Source organism: Haemaphysalis longicornis, unplaced genomic scaffold, assembly GCF_048455015.1.
Source record: "Haemaphysalis longicornis isolate Haplotype H1 unplaced genomic scaffold, Haemaphysalis longicornis Haplotype H1 scaffold_3, whole genome shotgun sequence".
Classification (NCBI taxonomy): Eukaryota; Metazoa; Arthropoda; class Arachnida; order Ixodida; family Ixodidae; genus Haemaphysalis; species Haemaphysalis longicornis.
In genome coordinates this window covers 91,016,639-91,042,136 of record NW_027526335.1, presented here as the reverse complement: position 1 = coordinate 91,042,136, position 25,498 = coordinate 91,016,639, and the positions used below count along the sequence as shown (strand labels likewise).

The window sequence follows — 25,498 nt, the reverse complement described above, 5'->3', positions numbered from 1 at the left end:
TGCTCTCCCCCCCCCCCCCCTTCTTTTTTTATGGTCAAAATTGTATCAAAATTTGATAGCGACGCCTAAAGGTCCCACGCTTAAAAAAGTGGCTACTTTTTGTACCCAAGAAAACTAAGAGCGCGAAGAACGTGGTAACACACACACGGGAAGGGCATTTGTTTGCAATGCTGCTAGTCGCAGTGCTGAGTGTAAGTTCCAGCTATTTAGCGACCACTCCTAGATCGGATGTTCTACAATTTTGACCACGCGTCTGAACTGATTGTGATCATGACCCGGATTATGATGACGTACTACCGTGCTCCTCCTGTCGAGTATGTTTGAAGATGGAGCGGCACAACCAGTGCTCAGGGGCAAAGCTAAATCTAGCTGTAGAGAAAGGTAAAACAAATTGAATGGAATAAAAATCCATGATTTTCGGCACGTCGCGAGGCTCCTCGTCATGGTCATCAAAAGAAGCAGGTTTGCTCGGAACCTAAGCGCATGAGCCAATCCATTCGCGGGCATCTCGAAATCGGCTCATAGCTGGCAATAAACATATTCTAGGCACCAAGAGACGTTTTACCTGAAAGGTTGTGAAACAAGGTACATTTGCAGTTAGAGTTGACAAAACATTAAGTAAAATAAGATTGCTATTTGGGCTTACCGATAAAAAAAAAATTGACAGGCGGTTTTGTCCCGTCAACCGCGGGACATCGTACTACAAAAGTAGACATTCCAGCATACAAGGCATTTTCCTATGCCTTACTGGGGGTGCGGAGTAGTGTGTGTGTAGGTAACACTTTGCCAGGCTTCGCAGTACGAATAAAATATTCGTAATACGGGCACAAATTTCTTCTCGTCGACCTTACTAGTGCTTTGTGCTCTAAGTAATTGATTGAATAATTCATTGATTGCTCGGTGCATGTGCAAGCAGCGTCTGTATGTTCATTTCTTTTCGTTGCATGTTCATTTTGTTTCAGCGACAGTCCTATTGTCTAGCAAGGGAACAATTTATTGATTGATTGTAAGGTTTCACGCGCCGACGCAACGCAGGCGATGAGGCGCGTCGTAGTAGAGGGTTCCAGCTGAATTTTGACCACCTGGGGATCTTTAACGTGCACCGGAATTTCGTAAACACGGGCGTTTTTGTGTTTCGCCTCCATCAGAAAAGCGGCCACCGTGGCCGGGAATCGAACCCGTGTCCTCATGCTCAGCAGTACAATGTCTTAGCCACTTAGCCACCGCGGCGGGCAAGGGAAGAGAATTAAAAATGTCTAATGCCTCTAATGCATTGAGCAAGCTTTTTCGGGCTACTACGGTACTCTTGATTTAAGTCACGGGGAAAACTTCGAACGTAGACCGCAGTTCGCGGTACTTACATTGCTCTCACAATACCATAAATGACATAAATGATACCTGCACCTCGCGAAATAATCAAGCGAGACCTTACCTTAAAAATCAACAGGAGATGGAGAAGACTGGCAGAAAGCAGAGCAGTTGAGCAGTAAGTAGTGTATTAGTGGCAGCGTCAGTCTCTTTTTATACGAGGGCCATACAGTCAAGAGCATCTGACGCAGTTCACGGGCTATTTGACGCGGGGACCAATGCGGGCGCAGAAGTACGAGTGACGTATTGTTGACGTCATCGGCGGCACACCTCCCGCATCTGGCGGCGCTATATGACGATGTAACACACCTGGCTTCTATACGTACCCTGTTATCTGTGCTTCAAGCAGAGCGGGAGTGGCGGTGCGGAACCACTCCACTGAATCTGCGTGGGAGCGATCACCGCAGCTCTCAGTCGATAAATAAAAAAAGTTGAACTGGGTAACACGGAGGCGTATTTTGGTTTCCTGGATTGCTGACACGTGTGAGGAAGGTATGAAGGAGCGTGAGAAGGAAAAAAAAACAGTGCTAGAAATGGTGCAAGCAATTAGAGAATTGTCTAGTAATGCTTAAGCATCTTTTTCAGACATTCTGATATACACCATGCTTTTAGGAAGGTGGATCCACTGCTATATACGCAAATAAATTGCCAGGACGACCTTTACCAGGAGCAAAGTAAGCAGTCTTTAAAAAAAATGGCAGCATCTGCACTCCGTGGATGATGGTGAGGGTGCGGAGTACGGGGACTCGAAATGACATACAAGTTGCACGCCGAGTGACATCCGATTTGTGCCCCAATCGTCATTCGATTTGAGTCGGGAGTTGCACCTTAATTTTCCCTAAATGAAACTGCAACTCACAGCTCAAATGGAATTTCGCTTGATTTTCGCTTGGTGGTGATGTGCGCACGGATGGACGCGGACGGACATTGGGAGGTCCTAAGGTACTTCGCAGCGTTACAGGCGAGGGAGTACGCCGTTTGACTCAAAGGTACTAACACGCCCGTACCGTGCTCCTGACTTCAGGGATGCTCTGGCTCGAGTTATGGATCTCAAAGACATTATTTCCATTTGTCAATACCAGATGAGCCATCTATGGATGGTAACGTGCGTCAGTGTAGACCTCGGAAGTTTGCCCGTGAAGTCTTTAAAGTGTATGGTGTTTGACCCGGATTCGCGGGAGGTCAAGGTAAAGCTTCTTTGGTTACCCCGCCACATGGAGAGCCTACGAATCGTGGAAGCGCTTGAACCGTACGGCACTGTCCAGTCTGTAAACCGGAAGATTTGGCTTTGCCCTCGAATGGAACGCATGGACACTTCTAACCGGGATGTCTGCTTAGAGTTAAAAGAAGGTGTCTCTGTGAGCAGTATCCCGCACATGCTAGATGTCTATGGGATCCAGAGCTTGGTACTCATTCCGGGAAGACCCCCGCTATGCCTTCGTTGTAGCAGGATTGGGCACGTGCGACGGCCGTGCCGTACACCCCGGTGCTACCAATGTCGGCGCTATGGACATACGGTGGAAAACTGTGTAATGACGTATGCTGATAGACTGCGTCAGGGCCAGGCGAAGACTACAGACGATGAAACTTCCGAACTCCTTATGGATGCGTCTGAAGTGGTGGATGCTTCAGGAGAAGTCAGCGTCGCCCCAGGCCTGGCCACCGTTTCCCATCAGTCTCTATCTGCCAACTTGGAGACCCCACAGCATCACCCTGTACTCCGGGAACCAAAACCACCCGATGGTGGGTTTTCATATTCCAAGAAGTGCGGGCCTGTCTTGCCTTCAGCTGAAGATTCCAGGGACTTTAATGATGTGGGCCCGTCAAAGGAGGCCGAACTGCTTGAGAGCTCCTGTGACCGCGCATCTCTTCCCTGCAGCGGAGTGGCTAGGGGAGACAGCGCTACTTCCGCAAGCTTCACCAAGGCTGAGGATGGTTCTTCGGAGCCTAATGGTTCGCCGTCGGCATCGTGGGCTGATGCACCCCCTTTTTCTGAAGAGATGATGGCCGCTGCTTCAGGGTCCCTAAAGCGGCCGGCCTCTCTTTATTCAGAGGAAACCTGTTCTGGTACAGAGAAGAGGCAGGCGCCTGACCTTGCAGCAGTTGCAGGGGGAGATCCGGGAGCTAGCAAGTCAAATGTGTGGCCTACCCCACGGAGGCAGTCTCAGCGGTCGTCATAAACTAGGGTGACTCCTTCTATTGGTGAGGGGAGCGAATAGCTGATTGCTATGGCCAACTTCGCAGCAGTACACGTCGCCTCACTTAATGGAAGGGGATTAAGACAGAGACGCAGGCTGTATCAGCGTCTGCAGCTTTTTCAGAGAAATTCTATGACTATTGTGGCCATTCAGGATACCAAGCTAAGTACAGATGAGGACACGCAGGCAGCTCTCCAGCTCTTTTTATCTGAATGCAGTGTTTGCGTTATCCACTCGGTTGGCCTATCAGGTGGGTGCATGCTATTGGTTAGTAAAAAACCTTGGTGCGACTGTCCTTGCTTGCAAAGTGGATGATGTGGGGTGGTTTGTCTGCTGCGACGTTGATATATCGGGAACTGAATGGCGCATTATTTGTTTGTATGCCCCCAACAAATTGACTGAGAGGAGCAGTTTCTTCCTCTCCTTGGCTCAATTTTTGTGCACCGAGAGAAGTGTGCTACTGCTAGGTGATTTTAATTGTGTGTGTGCTCAGGAGGATCGTTCGGCAGGTAACTGGCGCTATGATTCCAGTGCCGCGGTTCTCAGTGACCTGAGTAGTGAATACGGCCTAGTTGACATAGGAAGCGTTATAGGGAGCACTGTACACTTTACGCATTTTCATCGTTTTTCTAGTGCCCGTCTGGACCGAATTTATGTTTCAACGGGAAAGTACTCCATTGTGCGTGATTATGTTGTTAGGCCAATATTTTTCACTGATCATTGCATGGTCTCTGCATGGATCGGTCCACGGGGCTGGCGCGCTCCTCCCATCCCTTGGGAACTATATACTCTGGGACGGACTTGAATTTCAACACACAGTAGCAGCTTGCTTAAACGATACATTCGAACTTTCAAGCCTTAGTATTTTCCAAAAATGGGACCTTTTTAAAGAAGAAATCAAAAACGTAGCTATAGAGGCGTCGGCTCGGTCATCCTTTTTGAAGCGACTTCACATGCGTGAACTCCGCAGTTCCTTGATGCAATTGAGGGCGGGACATTTTTTGATGAAATATGCAATGTTAAAGCTCAAATGCAGCAACATATCACGGAAAAATATCGGGGAGCCCTTGTTCGATCAAGAACACGTAGGTTTTTGCTGGAGCCGCCAACACGACGCGCATTTGGAGATGAAAAGCAGTCAGCACTAGAAAAAGTTATAGTCGAAATTGAGTATGGGGGCCAAAGCTACTCTGATAGCCGCAGTATACTTGGAGCATTTTGTGCGCATTATAAAAAACTTTTTAATGGCAACACGGGTACCTGTAGTACGCCTGATTTTAATGTATTTCTCCAGACTTTTCCTAAGCTCAGTGACGATGAGCGGGCTCTTGTACAAGGACCAATTACGCTTGAAGAAGTGAAAATTGCCATTTCAAACCTGCAAACCCATAAGTCACCTGGACCTGATGGCCTCACTTCGGAGTTCTACCAAAAATTCTCGAGTGTTCTGGCACCTGCCTTACATGAAATATTTACAAAGGCCTATGAACTTGATGTTCTGCCTCCTACATTTTACCAAGGTTATACTGTACTAATCTCGAAAAGTGACAACGCAGAAAAGTTGAAAAGCGTGGATGGCTACAGGCCGATATCTCTGTGTAACGTTGATTACAAGATATTCGCGAAGGTGCTGGCACGCAGGCTACAGATTGTAATCACAAGTCTGATAGGTTCGCACCAGACTTGCGGTATTCGGGGGCGGAGCATTCAGACCAACATCCATATTGCTCGTTCAGTACTGGAGTGCGTATCCGATGGTGCTGGGCAGGTTGCGCTGCTTCAAATTGATCTTGCTAAAGCATTTGACAGGGTTAGCCAGCCTTCCCTTTTTGCTGTTCTGGAGTCAGCTGGGCTTGGGGAAGCTTTATATAAAGGCATGACTCTCTGTTACAAAAGCTGTACGACCCGGTTGATTATAAATCGCGAACTCTCTCGACCTATTCCCATTAGATCTTCCGTACGGCAAGGTTGCCCGTTGTCACCCCTTTTATTTGGTTTGTACCTTGAGCCCCTGTGCATTAGTATTCTTCGAAGCAGTGCCATTCATGGTTTCTCACTGGAAAACTATGAAGTCAAAGTTTTAGCCTACGCAGATGACCTTGCCTTTTTTTGTACGGACAAGAAAAGTGTTTTGGAGGCAATGATGCTGACAGAGCGGTTTTGCGATGTGAGGGATGCTAAGGTGAACTTTGAAAAATCAAGAGGTTTTTGGAAGGGCTGGTGGGGTACGCAGCCGCGTCAATATGGAGGCATAACATGGGACTCTGAAACAATACAGTACCTTGGGGTTCCTCTACATCAGATTCGGAACAGTGGACCTCATTGGTCTTCTGCACTTACTGTAGTGAAGCGTAAAACGCAGGCATGGATGGGGCGGGAGCTCTCTATATTTGCGCGTGCAGAGCTGTGTAATGTATTTCTTGTTCCCAAACTTGTTTATGTTCTGCAGGTCCTTAGTTGAGCACGAAATAAGGTTCAAGCATTTCATAGAGTGTTGGCTACCTTCGTATGGCGGTTCAAGTGGGAGCCCATGCGTCGCGATAACCTCTTCCTCCGGTTAAGGTCTGGTGGTGTTAGATTGGTGCATTTGTTTGTACACCAGCTCGTTTCGCGCTTCTTCTTTTTCAAAACGGCTGATCATCTGTTTTTAAAGGTTTCTATTCAGCATAAATTGAGTGCTCATTTGCCTTTTTTATTTGCTCCAACCAACCCCGTGAATCCTAAGCCGCTTTGAGGCTTTCTGAAAGGGGTTGCTGACACTTTCAAGTTTCTTATTGGGCGTTTTTCTCTCGAGTACTTGTACGGTCTCTCCAGGAAAGGATTGACGGGCATTTTAATTGAAAGATTATTTCCAGTGCCCATTTACCGTCAACCATATCTTCTGATTTTAGATGCCAGTGTGTTGAAGCGCGTCAAGAAAATGTGCACCCAAGCGGCTGCAAAAAATTTCTTTTTTAGGTTGCACACATCAACGTTGCCTGTTAAAACATGGCTCAGTAGTAAAGGTGTATATGTGCCTTGGTCTGTTAACTGTCGCTTGTGTAACCAGCCGGAGACAATTGATCACTTTTGTTTTATGTCGGGAGGCTGTTTTTTTGTTTGGGATGTTCTGCAGCGGACTCTTAAAAAGGACATAGACATCACCCCCTACAGCATACGATTCTTGCCAGTGATGAAGAACTGTTCCGTGCCATATGACCTTTTCGTGCTGATAGGATTGTTTAGTCTATGGAAATGTCGCATGATTGACTGCCATGCCTAGGAACCTCGTGGAACTAAGTCAATTTTTCGCGAACAATGTGCGCTTGTGTACAGAGTCTATGCGGCGAAATCGCAGCCGCCGGACTGGTTGCATCTTCTTGAGGCGTGTGTGTGCCGTCCTGACTTTTAAAATGTGTTAAGTGAATGTACCGTTATTGTAGTTAGGGTGGGACTTTAAGCTATTCGGGCTAGTTTTCCATGCAATAAAGAAAAAAAAAACGGTCGCAGCCCAATGGGTAAGACGACTGACACTAACTCTGTCTGGTCTACCAGATACAGGCTCGAATCCTGCCCGTGCCTGTGTGGTTTTTTGCGATTTTAACTATGCGCACGGACACGGACGGACATTGTGCGGTCCTAAGGTGCTCCGCACCTACGAATATGAAGGCCCGATGTACTACAATAAAACGCTAAACCCCAAGTTTTTAGAGTCGGCTTCACTGAGTACACAGATGCCTTGCTAGCGGACTGTCATGCATTTTTTTCTAAATTCTTCTTGATCAATTATTTCAGTGCTTATCATTTACGGCGATACTATCATAACGCTAAACCAATTATACATTTGTTTCGCAGATATAAGAGGGGCGGGGGAGGCTGTGCTCGCAAAAAACGCTACGCATAAACCAGGTGCAAATGCGGAGCAGCACGTATGCACTGTTGGCTCGCACGTGGCCTCCTGATTCGCGCGTACTCGACGCTTTCCGCCAGCGGCGACACCCAACTTCCGTTGAAATCGCTTTTAACCGTGTTTTTTTTTTTTTTTTTGCTCGGCCTGTACAGCCTGGGGATGTTCCTCTTCGCACATCGCTGAGCTACCTTTTATGTGCATCCTACTGTGACGTATTTCTTAGACGTGGTTGTTTCTTATTCTGCGATCGTGGAGCGTCATGACTGGATGACTGCTTTCGGTAGTTTTCTCGCCTGGAGCAATTCTTGGGTAACATTGTATGCATCTGCATATAGATATTGTGTTCATTGGAGCTATATGTACACATAGCGGTGCTGCCTGTCTTGGTTCCTATTCTGGGATGGTCGAGGCTCTTGAATGGGTGAGGGTTTTTCATAAGTTATTCATCGTGTGCGGTTACAAATTGTGCCCATTTGCATTTAGACATTGTATGGGAGTTATCTGTATGTACACGATACACGTCCGGCGTACGCGCTAGGTTTATGTCTTTGTTTCCAACTTATCTGTTTGAAGGTGTTTTTAGAGAGACGTGCTTCTGTTCCAAGCAGTAAAAAAAAAAAAAAAAAAACATTCGCGACCAAGAACTTCAGCATCAGACGAACAACTTCCAAATATTGCTTCGGAAGCACAGTTGCGTGGGTGAGATACTAAAGACTGTCTAACTCGAAAAGCACATTGTTTTTTACATAAGTTCTCGGTGGCGCATTCACTGTCATATTGGCGACAGAGACATGCAGTGCTAGCGGCGATGGGCCCACGGCGATGAACATACTCTCCCCACCCCATGACGATAAAAAAGCGGCCTTTATAGATCAATTGATAGTTGCATTTGAAAAAGTCTTGATAACTCTTTCGTTACCCCCGATGAAGTAAAGGCGGAGGACCCGCCAAACTCCGACCTGGAAAAAAAAACTCCCAAGCATTTCCCCGAGGGTGAACATGGTTAAGTGCGAATGCACGGGGTGATGCTATGAGGGGGAGTAAAGTTAAAATCCGTTGGCATTCGCCCGTGAGCGCGCGCGAGCCGACCCACGGAGGTCTGGCAGTTTATTGCTGCATATATAGGGGGGTACGCCGCGCCGAGCGCGCCGAGCCAGGTGGCTGAGAGAGGAGGCGAGCGCAAGGGGAGAGGGACAGCGGCGCATGGCAGCTGCAGCCGAGCGAGGGGGAGAGGAGAGAGTGTGACGTCACGGTGGAGAGAGAGGCGCGCGGCAGCTGCTGGGGAGAGGAGGCGCGCTGTGACGTCATACCATGACGTCACGGCGCGAGGAGCGGTGCGGGGAGCGGCGCGCACCCGCGCAGCCACGGCGAGGAGGCGGAGCGAGCGCGGTCACGTGGTGAAGTGACGTCACCGCGCCGTTGCTACCGACGCTCCTCTCCGCTCCACGCCGTTGCTAGGGAGAGGAGGACTGCGGACGCCGCCGCCGCCACCGGCGGTGGAAGGTTTGGGGTCGCTTATAAAGTGCATTCGCACTTAAAATTCGCAGTGGCTTAGCTCGGCTATGCAAGGATATACGTAGCATGAGCTAAGGTTCAGCTGGTTATTCTTAGGTTTCCTGGTTGCCTAGGATTAGATGATTATCATGCTTACTGCTGCTAAACGATTTCCAATCCAATTTCCAATCCATGGCTCTCCAGGAGCCACGTGAAACTGCTCAACCTCGGCCAGTGTAGCTCACGCTGCAAAAACGGACAACTATCAAGCCACGCGTGAAGTAAATTCAGTTGACATCTTCTGTGGGGAAGCACTTTTTTTGCGAGAGTTTGCCTTACGGCATAACAGTTATATATACAACATCACATTGGTTTCACGCAGAAATGTCAGCAGAGACCGGTACTGAGGGCCCCATATCCACCGCTGTAGATCAGGGGGTCTCCCAGGATGGAGTCCTGTGCCCCGGAGGTGTTGCAGGCGAGAGGTTTGAAGGGCAGGGCAGGTCCATAGAAGGTGGCTCGTGTCGGCTTCGGACGCAGGGACCGTACAAAAGGGACAGGTGTCCGCAAACGGTGTGTGATAGCGGGCAGGCCAAGCGTGGGTCACTGCTGGGGATAAGGCCACCCCAACTCGCAGCCTCCGCAGCAGGACCTCCTCCCAGCGAGCGAGCCCACTGGGGAGGTCAGTTCCACGCGGTGGAAGTAAAGCACGCGTGGCGCGGCGGAGGTTCTCCTTTTCCACCAGCAGTTCTACTAAGGTGGACACCGGAAGAAGTGGTAGCGGCCGTGGAAAGTCTATACGGCGACAGGCGCGATCCGCCGCTATGTGGGCAGAAAGCATGTCCCGGCGAACCCACAAAACACGCACAGGGCATGGGTATGTGTCCAGGATCGCGTGAATACGTGCCGAAATGCTGGTGCTACGCGCAACGCGACGTAGATCACGTATCGCTGTCGTTGAGTCCGTGTAAATTTCCAGTTTCACGCCGGTAGTGACTGTCGATGGTAACGCTTGGATACCATCCCGAATAGCAATAAGTTCTGCCAACAGGCGTGGTAGACGGCGGAGGGTCTCGTAGGCGCAACACTGGTTTAAGGTTGGGTGAGAGGGACAAGCCAAGGCTGTGGTTACGAGGGAGTCGTGTGCCCCGGCGTCCAAGAAAGCCTGCATGACTCGTGGCCGCGTCGCAGGCGCCCAGTGACCGACATGAAGGAGGGCTGCATCTGGAGGTTGACGAAGGCCAGAGGTTCGGACATGTAGCCTTGCCCGAGGCTTGTTGTCCGTCACCTGATGGTAGAGCCAGGGCGGTCTAGCCGCAGAAAAGGCTGGCGTCGTATCAGGAACCTATCCCATATATGCAGCGAGAGCTGCTGCCTCCGGTACATATCCACGCTTTAGCAGGCGAGCAGAACGACGCTGATGAATAATCTCATCGAACGTATTTAGCTGGGCTTCGGCTTGTAGGGGTGGGATTGGTGTTATGCGAGGGAGGCCACTAATTGTGCGCATGGCGGCCCTGTTGATGGCCTCAAGCCGAGTCCAGTCCACTTGCGTCATGTGCTGGAACTGGGCCTGATACACAAGCCGTGGCTGTAGTACGGCACGCACTAGAAGAAGGGCAATCGTCCAGCAGGCCCCGCCAGACTTCTGAGAGATGCGGCGAACTAGGTGGAGCAGCACATGAACGGTACGCTTACAAATAGGCTGTGTTTCGATCATTGGACCGAATTCAAGCAATTTCGTTGAACAGCCGATGCGGAGTTAGGGCTAGCGCAGAAAGTTGAGCTAGTTGGTTATTTACTGACTGCATTTCACTAGCTAAAAAAGGACAAGGACGAGCAAGAAGATGCACTCCAGAGGCTCGCTAGACTTCAACTGAAAATTTTACGCCACGTGCGTGTAAATCTTTCTATGGCTTTCTTTTATTCGAATCCGTACTACTTGTTCTACTTTGCAAAGATTGTTTAGATTGTACGACAAAAAGGCAAGTCACCTTGCCATTTTTAACAGCAGTTTGCCTTTATTTAAGCTTGCTTTGGCTCAAGTGTACTGATCGCATTTTTCTATCTTTCTCCTTTTATTTATTTTTTCTAGTTTCAGGCTACAAAAAATAATGCGAAGGCAAGATAACCGTTGGTCATTAAGGGTAACCGAGTGGATCCCTAGAGAAGGCAAGCGTGGCAGAGGGTGACAGAAAGTTAGATGGGCAGATGAGATCTAGAAGTTTGCGGGAATAAATTGGTCGCAGTTAGCCCAGGACCGGGGCAATTGGAGATTAATGGGAGGGGCCTTTGCTCCGCAATGGGCGTAGATAGGCTGGTGGTGGTGATGATGATGATGATGATTATGGTTTAAATTGTTCGTGTTTGCTTTAAATTTTGTATGCTTCATCCTGGGCACCACCGCTTAAGGCCATTGGCTGCTGGTGGGCACGTAGAAATAAAGGTGATGATGATGATGATGATGAAAAGATAACATAAAACAACGTTTTATGCTATCTTTCTATGTTTCACGCACGCAAAGTAACATTTTCAGTCGAAGTTTAGTGAGCGTCCTGTGTGCTTATTGTTGCTCGTCCTCGTCATTTTCTCGTTAGTGAAATGCACTCAGGAGTTACGGCACCTGTGTGCGTCTATGATTGCGCGTTGGAACGTCCTCGCAGACGAACATCCCGAACGACCGGTGCGGGAGCAATCGAGGAAGCCAATATGTCTCGCAACCAGGAAAGTGAATATGTCGGCGACGGCTTATGTTGCGAGGACTGGAAAGTGACCCGCTTTACCGCCTTTGTATCGTGCCTACCTGCCGGTGCCGAGGCGTTACGAAACTGTTCGTTGAACTCTGCGGTAGTTGAGGTCTCTTCGTGGTTGGGGATCGGGCGCTGTCATTACACAACCGAGTCGTTCTAGACCCTAAGGTGGCCCAAGGAGCATCCTGTCCTGGGGTTACGCGAATTGCATCGGGTGTAACTGTCGCTAAGCAGTAGTTTGCTTTGATGTCACTTCGGACTTCTTAAAAAGGAGTTGCTGTACCTTTTCTGCAGGTTTATATTCTTGCTTGATGTTTTTTTTTCACCTCTGGTGATATCTGCCGAATTTAGGGCACACGAATCTTTGAATACCATTCATACTGTACAAGCTAGGTTGAACGGGATGTATCTTCTCCTGATGCAGTTCCTGTGTGTACTACAAGAGTTCAATATACCCTGGATGCTTAGAGACGGCTTAGTGAGTTTCTAAAGGCAATTAGCACTGAATTTTAGAAGCTTACGTATAAAGTAGGTGATGCACATAGCAAAGAAAGCAGCGTTTTGCGGAATTATATCGGTTCAGCGGGCCGTTGAAAGAAGAATGACAGGAGTAACGTTAAGGGAGAGGAAACGAGCTTCCTGGGTCAGGAAACAAACTATAGTAGAAGATATCATAGTTGAAATAAAGAAGAAGAAATTGACTTGGGCTGGTCGCGTAGTCTATTTATTTCATTCATTTCTACATACTGCAGCCCCATGGGGCTATCGCAGGAGTGGGGCATACAAAAAATCGCTCAACAGAACCACACAAAAAGAAAAATAACGAACACTATAAATACACACTATAATGAACACAGTGACGGCATGGATATATTGGCGCGTATTAAGAAACAGCGGATAGAAATGCAGACAAAGAAAGAGAGCGGGAGGAGTCAGCAAGTGAGTTCCATTGCTCTATAACACGTGGAAAAAATCTGAATTTAAAGGTGCTGGTGCTGGCGAAGTAGGGAGTCAGGTTTAACTTGGACTGGCTTCTAGTGGTGCGTGGTTCGGCAAAAGTTGTAAGGGAATCCTGTGAAAGGCGACGGGAGCCATTTATGATGCTCTGCAGAAATTTCAGAGCCTCAATGCGCCTGCGCTCCGAGAGTGGTGTCAAATACAAAGAAGAGAGTCTTGAGGATGGGGAAAAATAACGGACTTAGCGGTGGAAAATAAATCGTACAGCTTTCTTCTGAATCCCCTCAATTTGATTATTTCCAGTTTTCTTGTAAGGGCTCCAAACTGGAGAGGCATATTCGAGAAGCGGTCGGATGAGGGTCTTATATAACGTTAGTTTAGTGTTCTTAGGAGTGTTTTTTCGTGTACGGTGGAGGTAACCTAACTTTTTTAATGCTTAGGCGGAACGACAACTGGTGGACTATTAGCGTGACAGAGTAAATGCCGAGAGACGGGTCTGGCAGAAGGGAAAGGCCATTAACTCGGTGGAGGGACTAAATAAGGAAATTCGGAGGAAAAGAATGGACTCGAGCAGCGTGGGGGAGGAGTGGTTGGAGGACAATGGGAGAAGTCTTTGTCCTGCAGTGGACCTAGTGGGCTGCTGTCGTTGTTTTCGTTTTTGTTTTTGTTGTTGATGATGGTTATGATGATGCTGCCGATGATGAGTGAAGCCGGGGAACACAGCTGATTCTCCCTAGTGTCAATGATTTCGGAATGTATTCCTAGGCGCGTAACCAGGCATCCATGTTCCTCACTCCTGTGAGCAAAGGTTGAACATATTTCTTCCACCTTTAACTAGCTGGTTATATAGAATGGTCTGATTGAAGCAAATTGCGTCTTATTCATGTACTCAATACCTCTCATTCATGAGACGACAAACATTATAAGGCAGCAACATCTGCACCAGCATTTCTACAACAATAATTGACGAAAATATGCTGGATTTACATAAAAGGTTGGTGAGTAAGCACACGCGCCGTTTGTGCTTAGGTAAGGCAATGTGAACTATCTAAAAAAAAAAAAAAAAAGACTGCACTTCGTGGATACATTTCAACTTTCGGGATGCTTTTTGGCTGGCGTCCAAATTGGCTAGCGCCTAGAATGCCGCGCCCCAAGTCTGTTCATTCTTGGGTGCATAGGGGACACTCGCTTTAAGAGGTCTTGAAACGGGATTTGAACACGGTAAATAGGCTCGAGAAATCGTGAGATTTCGGGCTTCAGGACATCTGAATTCAATATCCCTTTTTCTTGAAGAGTGCGAGGCGCACAATTACGCTGAAAAGTTAGCCCTCCTCTCCTGGCGCCTATTTACAATCTTCGGCACTTTTTCCGGCAGTTTATTTTGTGTTCTGTCTGTCTGCACCAGGAGCAAGCTGGCGTGATTTTGCGATTCGTTGATTAGAACTGCCGAAACAGATCGGCCTATGGCACTGGGCCTGTAAAGCGTGGTTTTCTGTTAAGCTGCACTGTATAGAGGCACAGCAAAATTTTTTTTTTTTTTACAAAAATAAACATTAAACGGCAAACAAGCTCACGAAATCATGGGGTAAAGTATTGCAGGGGATCTGAACCAAATACAGCCTTTTAGCAGTCATTACGAAGCCTAAATTACGCTACAAAGTTAGCCACTCCTATCTGGCAATTATTTCGAATCTCCGGTAGCTTTGGCGCCTCCAACGTGTCTTCGTCACTTTTACGATGAACGGAGCTCAGATGCCTGCTATTGGCGAGAATTTTTTCGTGCCCTGCCGTTAACACCAACCGTCGTCCTTGTGTCGGTGGCTCTACGTTAGCGCCGATGGTTCGCGATAATTACTCTTTGTCTACAACACATGTGCCATCGCGCTCGTCCGTGTTCATCATTTTGCTTTTTTAGTTACTGCGAAGCTCCCAGTACGACAAGAAGCACTCGAGAGCGCAATGCGCCTGTTTAGTAATGTTCTGGAAAAAGAAATGGGGCACCTAGTTTCAATTATAAGGAATAGGCAGTGCGTGAAGGGCGATGTGCGCTGGAAGCTACAGACCTGCAAGTGAGTTAAGCTTTTTAGAAAAAAAAGTACTAAATGCCCGTGTTCCCCATAATGAGGCGTTACGAAGAGCGTAGAATGTTTTGCGCTGGAGGCTACAGACCTGTAGGTGAGTTACGCTTTTTAGAAAACAGCACTAAATGTCCTTGTTTCCCATAATGAGGCGTTATGAAGAGCGTAGAATGTTGTGCGAACTCTCCCGAATCACTAAAGTGTCAGCAAGTTTAAAGTTACGGGTAGTGTGGGGGACTTTATGGGCGTTGTGCGGATAAAGTTACGAGTACTTGAGTGAAAGAGAGGTTCGGGAAAAAATTGATTGATTGATTGATTGATTGATTGTAGGGTTTAACGCGCCGACGCAACGCAGGTGATGAGGCGCGCCGTAGTGGAGGGCTCCGGATTAATTTTGACCACCTGGGGATCTTTAACGTGCGCCGACATCTCGTGCACACGGGCGTTTTTGCTTTTCGCCTCCATCAGAAAAGCGGCCGCCGTGGTCGGGAATCGAATCCGCAACCTCGTGCTCAGCAGCGCAACGCCTTTCGGGAAAAAATACTGTGAGTCCTGGTGAACTGGTGAACTAAATGACGCTCAGAGTTTTTGGCGAGAGATGTAATCGTTGATGTCCGCACTGTCTCGAGGCTGTTGGAAATAAGCATTTAATTAAAATGACTGATTACGCGCTTGCTTCCAATGTAGCGGCGTCATACAAAGAGGACACAGTGTTTGCCTATTGTCCTGAAAGAACTACATGTGGCACAACACTATTTCAGCTCCTGGGGATTGCACAGTTCAAAAAAAAAAAAAAAAAAGAAAAACACCTCTGCGTTTACATGATACGCAAGTTAGAGGCTACTTTATGGTTCAACTGCTCAGATACGTAAGAATATTCATGCGTTCAAACCCCTTTTAGTAACGCAAAAAAGTGATTGGGTACATTTGAGGCTGAACTAAGTTGCATTAAAAACTGGCAGTATTTTAGTCGGTGTTCCGAACCATGCCGCGCAAGATGTCAGTAAGGAACAATTCGTGGGCGCCACTTTCAAAACATTGAACACCGGGACGTCTTGCTTGTGAAACATTCCAAGAACACAGCGCAGCAAGTAAGATTCAGAAAGCAGGCACCAGAAAGTTATTATGATTGGAGAGCCGGACGGATCCGAACGTGATGTAGCCTCCTAGTAAGGCCGCAATACTCGGCGGCCTGCTAGCTATACGAAAGGCAAGGTAATCGCAGTTGTGGTTGCAAGAGTAACCACAGCTCTTGTTCGATGGCAGCCACAATAAAACCCCAGTAATCATGCATCACAGTGTATTGCTAGAGATAACCTGCAAGAATAAATTTTGTTAGTGTTACAATTTAGAAGAAGGCGTTAAGACGAGGTTTGGGCATGACTTTTTTTATTGTTGTGAACCTTAGAATTTTACTGCCCTAATCATGCAGGGTAGTGTAGCTCAAGAGGCTCGCGGCGGTAAACTACAGCTAGCCATACCATACAGACTAACTTTAATGCATGGAGAGGCTATCCCTTAGCGATCTTTGAAGACGCTTAATCTCTACGCAATTGAACCACCATATGCTCTTTATGGGATGTATCCGGAGTCGACCCTCAACCAAGGAGTGTTTTTTTTTTCAATCGTATTTTTTCCGCGTAACGGTTGTTCATGCTACAAACCTTTATGAAAGGTTTAAAGCGAAATCTGCTTCAGTGATAAAATAAATCAATCTTAATTACGGTCGGAGCCTTTTCATTTTGTTGCATCTTCCCCTCAGTTGACTTCGCAACTTGACCGCGCTAAATAATCTTGCAAAGAAGAGTGAAAATATTAGGAAAGTGGTAGTAGCCCATGACCAGTGCCCGTACCCGTGTGCGCTACTGAGAGCGTGACGTTACCTCTCGCAACCGCTATCGCACGACACACTCGAGATTCGTATAGCGGGGCTCATGAATGGACCATCGAGAATCCCTGAGTGGAGGGCAAACAGGAACCTTCGAGTGGCACTTATTATGAGCACCTCCAGATGTGAACAGCTCCAACTTATGAAGCCCGAACGCAAAGGAACAATGAATCCTTTCTTGTTTTTTTTTTTACTTGCCTTCGCTGCTTATGGGCCACGTAAAAGAGGAAGAAAAAATGAGCTCACCAGGGCTCACAGACTAATCAAGCGAGGTGCGTGGACTCAATTCCTTCAGATTTTGAGCGGGAAAAGTGGATAAAAATTTATCAAGAATGTGAAGGAATAGAGTTACCACAGAGTGAATAGCAACAACGTTCAACAGGTATAGGCGCAAAATAACGAGATAATTTCACATTCGGCAAGAAGGTCCTTTCCTCGGCAATTTTCGTTTGTTTCACTGCAGGAAATTGACGCGGACATTAGACTCAATCCATCCAGCGATAATTTAAATTCCGAAGAAAAAGGCCGCATACAGTGCATGTTCAAATTGCATGTGCAGACATTGTTAGGTCAGTAATAATATTTACATGAAGTTGGGGCCTGCACAGATTGCCACTAATTTGCAGCTTTTCTTTCAATTGGGGAGTTCTAAAACAAGCAGTCTATTGCGCATTATAATCTCTAGTTACTTCTTTTTACCATATAAGAGCGCAGGCAGTTAGTAGTTTTGCAATAAGTGAAATAAATTTCTTTCACTGTTCCAACATGACCTAAAATTTTTAAAATTGACTGTTCGAACTGTTTTGACAGAACTTTGGTAGGCTAAAGACATACCGAAACGTTAAGGTGCAAAAAAATACACTCTAAAAAAAAAAGGGTAGAAAAAGGGAGGAAATCGAGGGTTTTCTCCCCCGGACCAGCGAGCTTCTCCCTTTAGCTAATTACACGTAACGCCCTCTGTACGGCCTCTACGAAACACCGAAACGGGGGAGGAAATATTCGCCCCTGTCGTCTGCAATCTGCTGTCGGCGCCGACGCCGCAAACGAAACCGTTCATCGTTGCACTGTGGCTTTCGCCGATCGGGCGCATACGACGACTATGAGCAACACCTCCCCTGCGGTGTGCTGCTTGCTTGTTTTCTCGCTGTCTTTTTTTATTATTACCATGTGCCCGCCACGCTAACGCACGGCTCGCCAGCCGTGTATTTGAAGCACATTCTGTGGGAACCGCTGCATGCTTGCTGTGGGCGACTCACCTGCGCCCTGTTCAACGTTACCACTGCATTTGTGGACGTTTTATACTGACGCCCAAGGGTAAAAGAGGTCAGCGATGATAGCAAACTGCCCCTTTTTTCGTCATTGATTACGGACCGCAGCATATTGACGCATCATTTACCAACAAGAAAAGGCCCCCATTCGGGAACATATTGGCTGAATGGTGGCCAGACCAGTGGTGCGCTCTACGCTAAAAGAGCGAAGGCGAGGCAATGAGTGTCATTACCCAAACATACCTGCCGTACTGTTTCGTGAAACGTTTTTTCTTCTTTGAGCTATTTTACTGCTTCTTACAAAACCTCAAATGAATAAAAGTTTGCATTTGCACGGGTTGCATTTGATCAAATAACAAAACCCACCTAAGGCTCACGCACTGCCGTGGGTTATCGAAACAAGCAACAAGCTCATTGTTCCTACCTGCATTCTCGGCGATTAGGGTTATAAATACTTCGTCGCTGTTTCAATGTTTAGTTGTGGCTTGTGATCATGCGGACATGTCAAAAGTGTACTATATGTGGTGGTGTATACGTGTATTATGCTTGCGATGTTGCGTGTTGCGTGTTGCGTGTATTGTGCGTTGGCAGTGCCTTTAGTGAAGTGTATGTCGCTGTGTTGTGCTATGGTTCTTCCCAATATGTGCCCGCCCACATGCGGCCTTCATGATGTTGGCTATAATAATATACGTTATCCATAAAGAAAACCAAGGAAACACCTTGATGCCTTGATGTAAGTGCCCACTGATGGTGATGCTTAGTAGCTGCCCCTCCCCACCCCTACTTTTTTTGCGTCATCTATCGGTCATTTTAAAACGTTTACGATTGCTTTACTTCGAGCACGCTAGTGGGTGAGCATTGTCATCTCCTCGCTAGGAAGGATGCGACAACGATGAATACATTTTTCGTGTTGTCTGCATTGCCTTTGCGCTGAGATTTACGATTGCAGACGATCCGCGTTTTGATGCATCGGTTGTAGCAAGGTAAGGCGACTAACAACTGGTAGTTCTCAAACGGCCGCATTGGATGCTTGTGATCTCGCGTGCGGTGAACGGCGTGGTTACGAGCCTTTCAGAAATAAAGGCGGCGTTTTGAAAGCAATCGGTATGACTTCTATTAAGTTCACGCCGGCGCGTTCGCTCTGAACGCGTAGGCGGGGCGAGCAGCGAGACGAATGCAAGTCGCGCATATACGATTTTCGACATTGCTTGCTAACCGCAGTTTTGGGGCTCGGTAGGTAATTTCTTGGTCATTTTAGCGCATTTTAAGCGCACACAACCACAGTAACCTACGTATTTGTACTTCCTCGATCCTCAAACCGATCAGCTCGCTAGGCCTTTCTCGCATGACAAGCCTTGCTCGGGTGACGCTGCCAGGGGAGGAACGCTCCTCCATTAGCTCACGAAAGGGGGAAATCTTCCTCCACTCCTAGGGGGAGAAACGCGCTCCTCCCTCTTAAAGGGAGAATCTTTCTACCACTTAGGGAGCAATATATGATACATTCCTGTTTCACCCTTAAGGGAGAAACTACCACACTCTTTTTTCTTAGAGTGTACCTCAGCATGTTGAGTTGCTTTTCACATATAACAGTTGACACAAAGTTGCATTCCCTTGGGACAACTCGTCGCGAAGTTGGTATATCAGTTCTAATTTTTATCATTACTTAAACATAAACCTATTTGGGCATAATTGCAGCCCTGCATTGCGATAATTCGAACACGGTTACAAAAATTGGCTGCGTATCTGCTCCTTTCGTTGCAAATGCCGTCAAAAGACGGTAGCCTTTATCGGCTTTTGCGAAGTAAATGCCTCCCTTCGCTTTACCGCTCACCTCTCATGTTGTTCCTCTTGCGTCGCGCTCCTCCCAAGGTAAAGACGCCAAATGTTTGCTTAAATAATTTTAAATTTCCCGCGTTCCACTGCTCCAAACCGGGTGTCTCGATTCCAGCTCTGCCGTACGGCGAAGACGCGCGTTAATCGAGGCACTCTACTTCAACGTTTCTAGAACCGCGTTTCCCAACTGCACGTGCGTTGCAAGCAGAACGTGGAAACTATCTAGTGGAACCTTGCGTAACTGTTGCCGGTTGATTTCTTAAAATGGCGCAAGAAGCTATAATGGCGCGGGCGACAGCAGGTGACGGCGGAGTGAATTCTTTTTCTGCAGTTGATGAAGTATTTAATTTCGCAAAAGTGAATCATGTTTGAATTTTTATAAAGGAACCCTGCAAATATCACTTCTGTATTGATTTATTGTCTCATATTTGCGTAATGTCTTGTTCTTCTTCAACAATGTTGACAAGTATGAACATTACACCGGACATAGACGGGTAGATTTAGCTGTGACGATATAAGACTATTGCGCAGGCATTGTTTTGCTTTGGCCGGGTGGCTGAATCGAGTCACAGACAGACAGACGGACAGACAGACAGACAGACAGACATACAGACAGACCAAAATTTCTGGGTTTAAGTAGCCCAAGAAAGACTATCGTCTTTAAAAGACACACCGACCCGGACAAGCTGCTCGTCAGGCCTCTGTACCACGCTGGAACCCGTTGCGAACGTACAGAGCCGTTACACGCCACCGGCCAGCTGGCACACCGGTCCATCGGCAGTGAACACGCCATTCAGATGTTATGAACCGAAGCAAGCAATCAAACGAGCAAGCAAGCAAGCCAGCGAGCCAGCAAGCAAGCAAACCAGCGAGCCAGCAGGCAAGCAAGCAAGCAAGCAAGCATTGCAAGCAACATTGGAAGCATTGCCAGCGTTGTAAACAAGCAAACAAGCAAGCTAGCAAGCGCCATGTTAACTTGGCCTTATTGTGCGAACGCGTAGAAAGCGAGCATGAGGGTCAGTGGGGCGTGGTCGTCCGGTCACGTTTATTAAATTACGGCTGTCATTGTAAAATAATATAGGTGCTCTTTTGATCCAATCGACAACCTTACGCATGGTGTACGCTTATGCTGATATAAAGAATAGGCTTGCAGCTGTAGCCGCCTTGTGGATGGTTCATGCCAGAAACAGCGGCGGACAAGGATAGGACATACGTAAATTCAGAAAACGCGAGAAAAGGCACAACATCCTACAACAGGCCACAGCGCGCCATGAAGCCCAAAGAAGCTCAAAGCTTTATTTCACCATCTCTGAAAGTGGTGCTTCTGGCATTAAGCAAATAAAGGAACCGGGGAGTACACAACAGCGTATGACTGGCGCACCATTATGGCTTGCTTCGCGCGACTTTGGTGCTAAAAGTGGGAGAAAGAACGGCATGCGTAAGCCCTTTATAAGCTCGGGAATATAAGCTCGAAGTGCTGAAGCTTAATGTTAAGGCAGTGCATCCTCCCCGCATCTGCATGTAGTCGGGCTTCTTGGTAGGACATTTTCCGCTAACGAGCGAATTTTCGTGACGCTCGGAAAATGACGTGCTCGGAAACTGCCTCCCGTCTTGGCCATAAGTGCTCGCTTAGTTCGCACTTTTCTTTCCCCCCATTCCCCCCCACAAAACGATGGACGTGCTCATGAGGCCATGCTTTCTTACCGCAAAAGAAGAAAGCACGCAAGAAAACATGGACGCTGCGACTAAATGGATTCCCGTGCCCCAAAGCAAACTTTCCACACACGCAAAGACATTCTCATCAGTATGACCCGCATTATCGTAATGCGACGAACCGCAGAGTATGACCACACGCGGGAGCTCGGGGCGGTCACGTCCCACCCAAAGTTACACTCAATGGAGAGATATGATCTTCGGAAAGCAAAGATTGCAAGTACCTTACTAGATTGCCTGCGTGCTTCGTATAAAGAGATGTGGGGGATGCAAGAATACAGGTACCTCTAGTATTTCTAGTATTGATTAATTTTGTTGATCTTGATATAGGAGGTCGCACGTTCAGTTTAGAGGGTTGGTGCTATTTTCGCTGCATTTGCATCCCAAAGCTTTGATTTTCGCGTAAATTAGCCGGTTCCACGCGCTGATGGCATCGTAGTACTTGAAATTTTATCCCTGTCTTGTGAGCCAATTTTGGTTTGTCCCCCCAGAAACTCGCTCCCCACTGATGTTTTATCAGAGGTGCCGCTGGAACGATTAAAAAAAAAATAAAGTTTTGACCACTGATTTTGTACTTTCGATCGTTAGCCAGCGTGCCGCCCGCGTGGTCTGAGCACTGGATTCTCAATTGTCACTTCTGCGGGGAAGCAAAAGCAAATGCCCGTCGGGCGACTTCGTCCTGATCGCTATGCCCAGAAGGCAGGCAGAGATTACGGGGCGCTGGAGGGAGGGAGGTACCCTCCCCCACAGCCAAAATTCAGAAGAGAAGTAGCGGTCCTATTTAGGCGACTAAAAACAAACCCGCCCCGTGCGCAACATCTTTTTACACGAGCTCTACTCCTAAAACTATGACTTCCGATGCGAGTACTGCTGGCTTCCAAACACACTATGCCCCATGCTGTGGGAGTGTGCGGGATCCGTCGTACTACCCATTTCCCAAACAAGCAAGGAACAGTGGGAGACCCAGCTGTCCAGTCCCGACCTTGAAGGCCCAACTCTGGCTTGTGCTCAGGCGAGAGGGTCGGCCGGCGCTCGTAGCATCTCGGACTAGGGACGCCATCCACACAGGACGAAGAAGTCGTCTTCTCTCGCTGATACGCTAGAACGAAGAACGCTGGACAGTGACGGTGTCGTGCCGCACAGCCTAAACCTCAATACATTCGTGTAGCGATGCAAACTAGCGAATTTGTACACTCGGTTAGCAGTCACAAAGTTGAGTTGATTTGGTGTTGATTTAGGCATATGATTTGAGTGGACGTCTGACGCCATAATGCCCTTTTTGGTGTCGTGACTCGTAGAGGTACTGCTAGCGCAGAACAGAAATCTTGAGACCGAAACGTACGAAGGGACAAAATGCTGAGAACCTGAATTGTGACACAGAGATAATCAGGTTTGACGACGTCAACAAGCAGCATAAATTTTCTTTAAGTCTGCAAAGTATCTGTTCCGTAGTTAGGCGAAAAGATAAAATATTGCAGTGTCAGAAAGCAAACACACGTGATTCATCCGGTTCTCTAGTCAACACTTAACGGCGCTTGAATGGTTTGATCATGAGCATGATCACTCACTCACTCACTCGCTCGCTCACTCACTCACTCACTCACTCACTCACTCACTCACTCACTCACTCACTCACTCACTCACTCACTCACTCACTCACTCACTCAATCAATAAATAAATAAATAAATAAATAAATAAATAAATAAATAAATAAATAAATAAATAAATAAATCGAATTTACCTTTTTTGTGCATTGTTACATGGTGCAAGTAGGCATGTTTTTGCTAGGCGTTTGATTAAAACTGAAAAAAGCAAACCAGTCCAAGTCTTCTGTTGAGTTGCATAGGGGCAGAACATACAAAACATTTTACAGAAATTAAAATTATTGCTACAGATCCGCACAAACATTGAAATTGAAAGACGCGTGGCATTTGATATCGGCATGGTCAAGATCGTCGCTGAAAATATCTTTCAGAATTTACTTCGAGAAAATTTTTATAGTGTTTATGACAACACAGCACTCCTGAAATTCGGACCCGGTCACAAATACAATGAATTTTTGCGTGATGGTGTGTTTTCGCTGCTCTATTAGGGTATAAAGTTGTGGGGGCGATTTTGAATGAGACGGAATACGGGGGAGTTTTGAGCGAATCTGGCCCTTTATTTTGTTCCGCCGTGCGCATCAGAAGTGACCGAGTAGCGCGGCGGCTCTGAACGCCGATAAGGACTACCTACTCGACATGAATCCCTTTACAATGTCGAGTGGCGATGAAAACAGCGTTGAGTAGTTAGTACGCTCCTCGTATAATTAGGCGTCTAGAAGCGTACGCCAGACGAAGGTACAGTGAATAGTACGCTGGCGAGGGCGCCACATTTAAGAGAACTGCGTTTCGCTGATAACGGCACTGCCGATCTACGTGCCAGCACTTTTACGCATTGGTGTCTCCGAAGCTTCTGCTCCGCCTCAATTTCGTGGCTGCTAACCGAGTGTAAAAATTCTATTGTTTGCCTGGCTGCATGAATGTACTGAGCTTTAGGCTGTGCCGAAGGCACGACACCGTCACTGTTCTAGCGTTTTGTGTTCTAGCATATCAGAAAGAATGCAAAGTACAAATACCTAAATACTACCACGAGCTAAGTGGAGAAGGAAAAGGTAAATGTTCTTTTCAGCAGAAATAAACGAAATAGATAAAAGATATGTAAAGCTCCTCATTTTTGCCAGCCACGTGTTTGTTTGGGTGGCCCTGTCGATTAGGCAACCCGTCACCCACCAACCCACCAAAAACAACCCTACAAAAACGAAAAAAGACAAAAAACAGCACAGAGTGGAGAGGAAACAAGCATGACTGACTAGGCACCCGTTTCAACTGAACTGTATATTCGAACAAAAACCTGCATTTGTGCAGTAAGACCCGTGATGTCAGCCTCTCTTTTCTTATAAGGCAAGATAAGGTTCACTAAAGCACTTCCCACCGACGTCTTCCGCTTTCCTCGCGCATAAACCTGGTTTTCCTGAACATCAGAGGCATTTGAACTTGTTACAGTCTTGTGAAATTCGGCCGCAAGCATTGTTTCTTACTGGTATTGTAGCAAGGACCGGACTTCTCGATGTAAACGCTGCTACAGCTCATGGGGGACACTACACCTTACGGGTGCAAACGGTGTACTGTGTCACGTGCGTCTTTGTGCACTGAAAGGCCTTGCCCTGTGCCACCATCGGGCAAGCCTTCACAACCTTGCTGGATCGTAAAAAAAAGCAAAAAAAAAAAAACATTGACGCCTTATTGTTGCGTGACCTTTTCATATTGTGCGACACCCGGTGCGGAATTACATTAGCTTTTATTTCTCTCACCCTTCCCTGGCTCGTCTTCTTTTCTTTGCTCATGTTTTATTTTTTGAGAAAGTGGCGTTGATCGGTTGCTAAATAATCAGTTGCTAGAAAGAACTAAGTTGCTAGATCGCGCGCGGGTGATGCCCCTATAGCGCACGTCGCCTTCTCGAACGGGATGGATTGTTCTTCAAAATAAATTTTGTTACTGATAGGAAGGAGCCTGGTAAACTTAGGTGCATTACTCGAGCTCCTAGACAGATCGAATGCTCTGTTCGTAGTGCTCCCTGCACCTTGCGCCGCGTCGCCGTTCACATTAACAAGAAAACCGCCAATATATCTCGTAGTGGTAAAGCCACATCTACCTCCCAGTCTCGCACTTACGCACTGGTGGGGCCGTGGTACGAACGCGCCATTCATTCTTCTGTATCCATCGCTCACAATTCCGGTGAGGCCATTCCGAGCGGCGCTACTGAGCAAAGATCTCTAACTGGCCGCTTTCCTGGTAAATGAACTCTGATCTTTTGAGAGATTGAGGGCTCGCGGAGACATTTTGGAAGTGATCGTGCGCTTACGTAACAGAAATTTCGGTTACGCAAGGTTCTTTAACTACCAACTATGAGCGTCAGAAACCGATGTCCATCTGCCGAGGGACCGCAAGGAGCTGCCTATGGTTGGATCCATTAGCAACCCACAAAAAGGTACTGAAACAAAGTACATGATCCTTACTCCG

General features: G+C 47.3%; 2 protein-coding genes and 1 pseudogene across 4 annotated transcripts in view; 2 read left to right on the top strand and 1 right to left on the bottom strand.

Annotated features, from left to right (window-relative positions):
• LOC144174833 (uncharacterized) overlaps positions 1-1,530 on the bottom strand; it is an 82,852-nt gene extending 81,322 nt beyond the window's left edge. For both annotated transcript variants that reach the window (XM_077703754.1, XM_077703756.1), the window contains exon 1: positions 1,433-1,530. The gene's annotated coding sequence lies outside the window, so the exon portion shown is untranslated. The remainder of the gene's footprint in view (positions 1-1,432) is intronic.
• Positions 1-25,498, top strand: part of LOC144174832 (uncharacterized) — a 365,599-nt gene that overhangs the window by 95,274 nt on the left and 244,827 nt on the right. The window lies entirely within an intron of this gene.
• On the top strand, positions 5,707-6,957 carry LOC144173673 (uncharacterized; annotated as a pseudogene).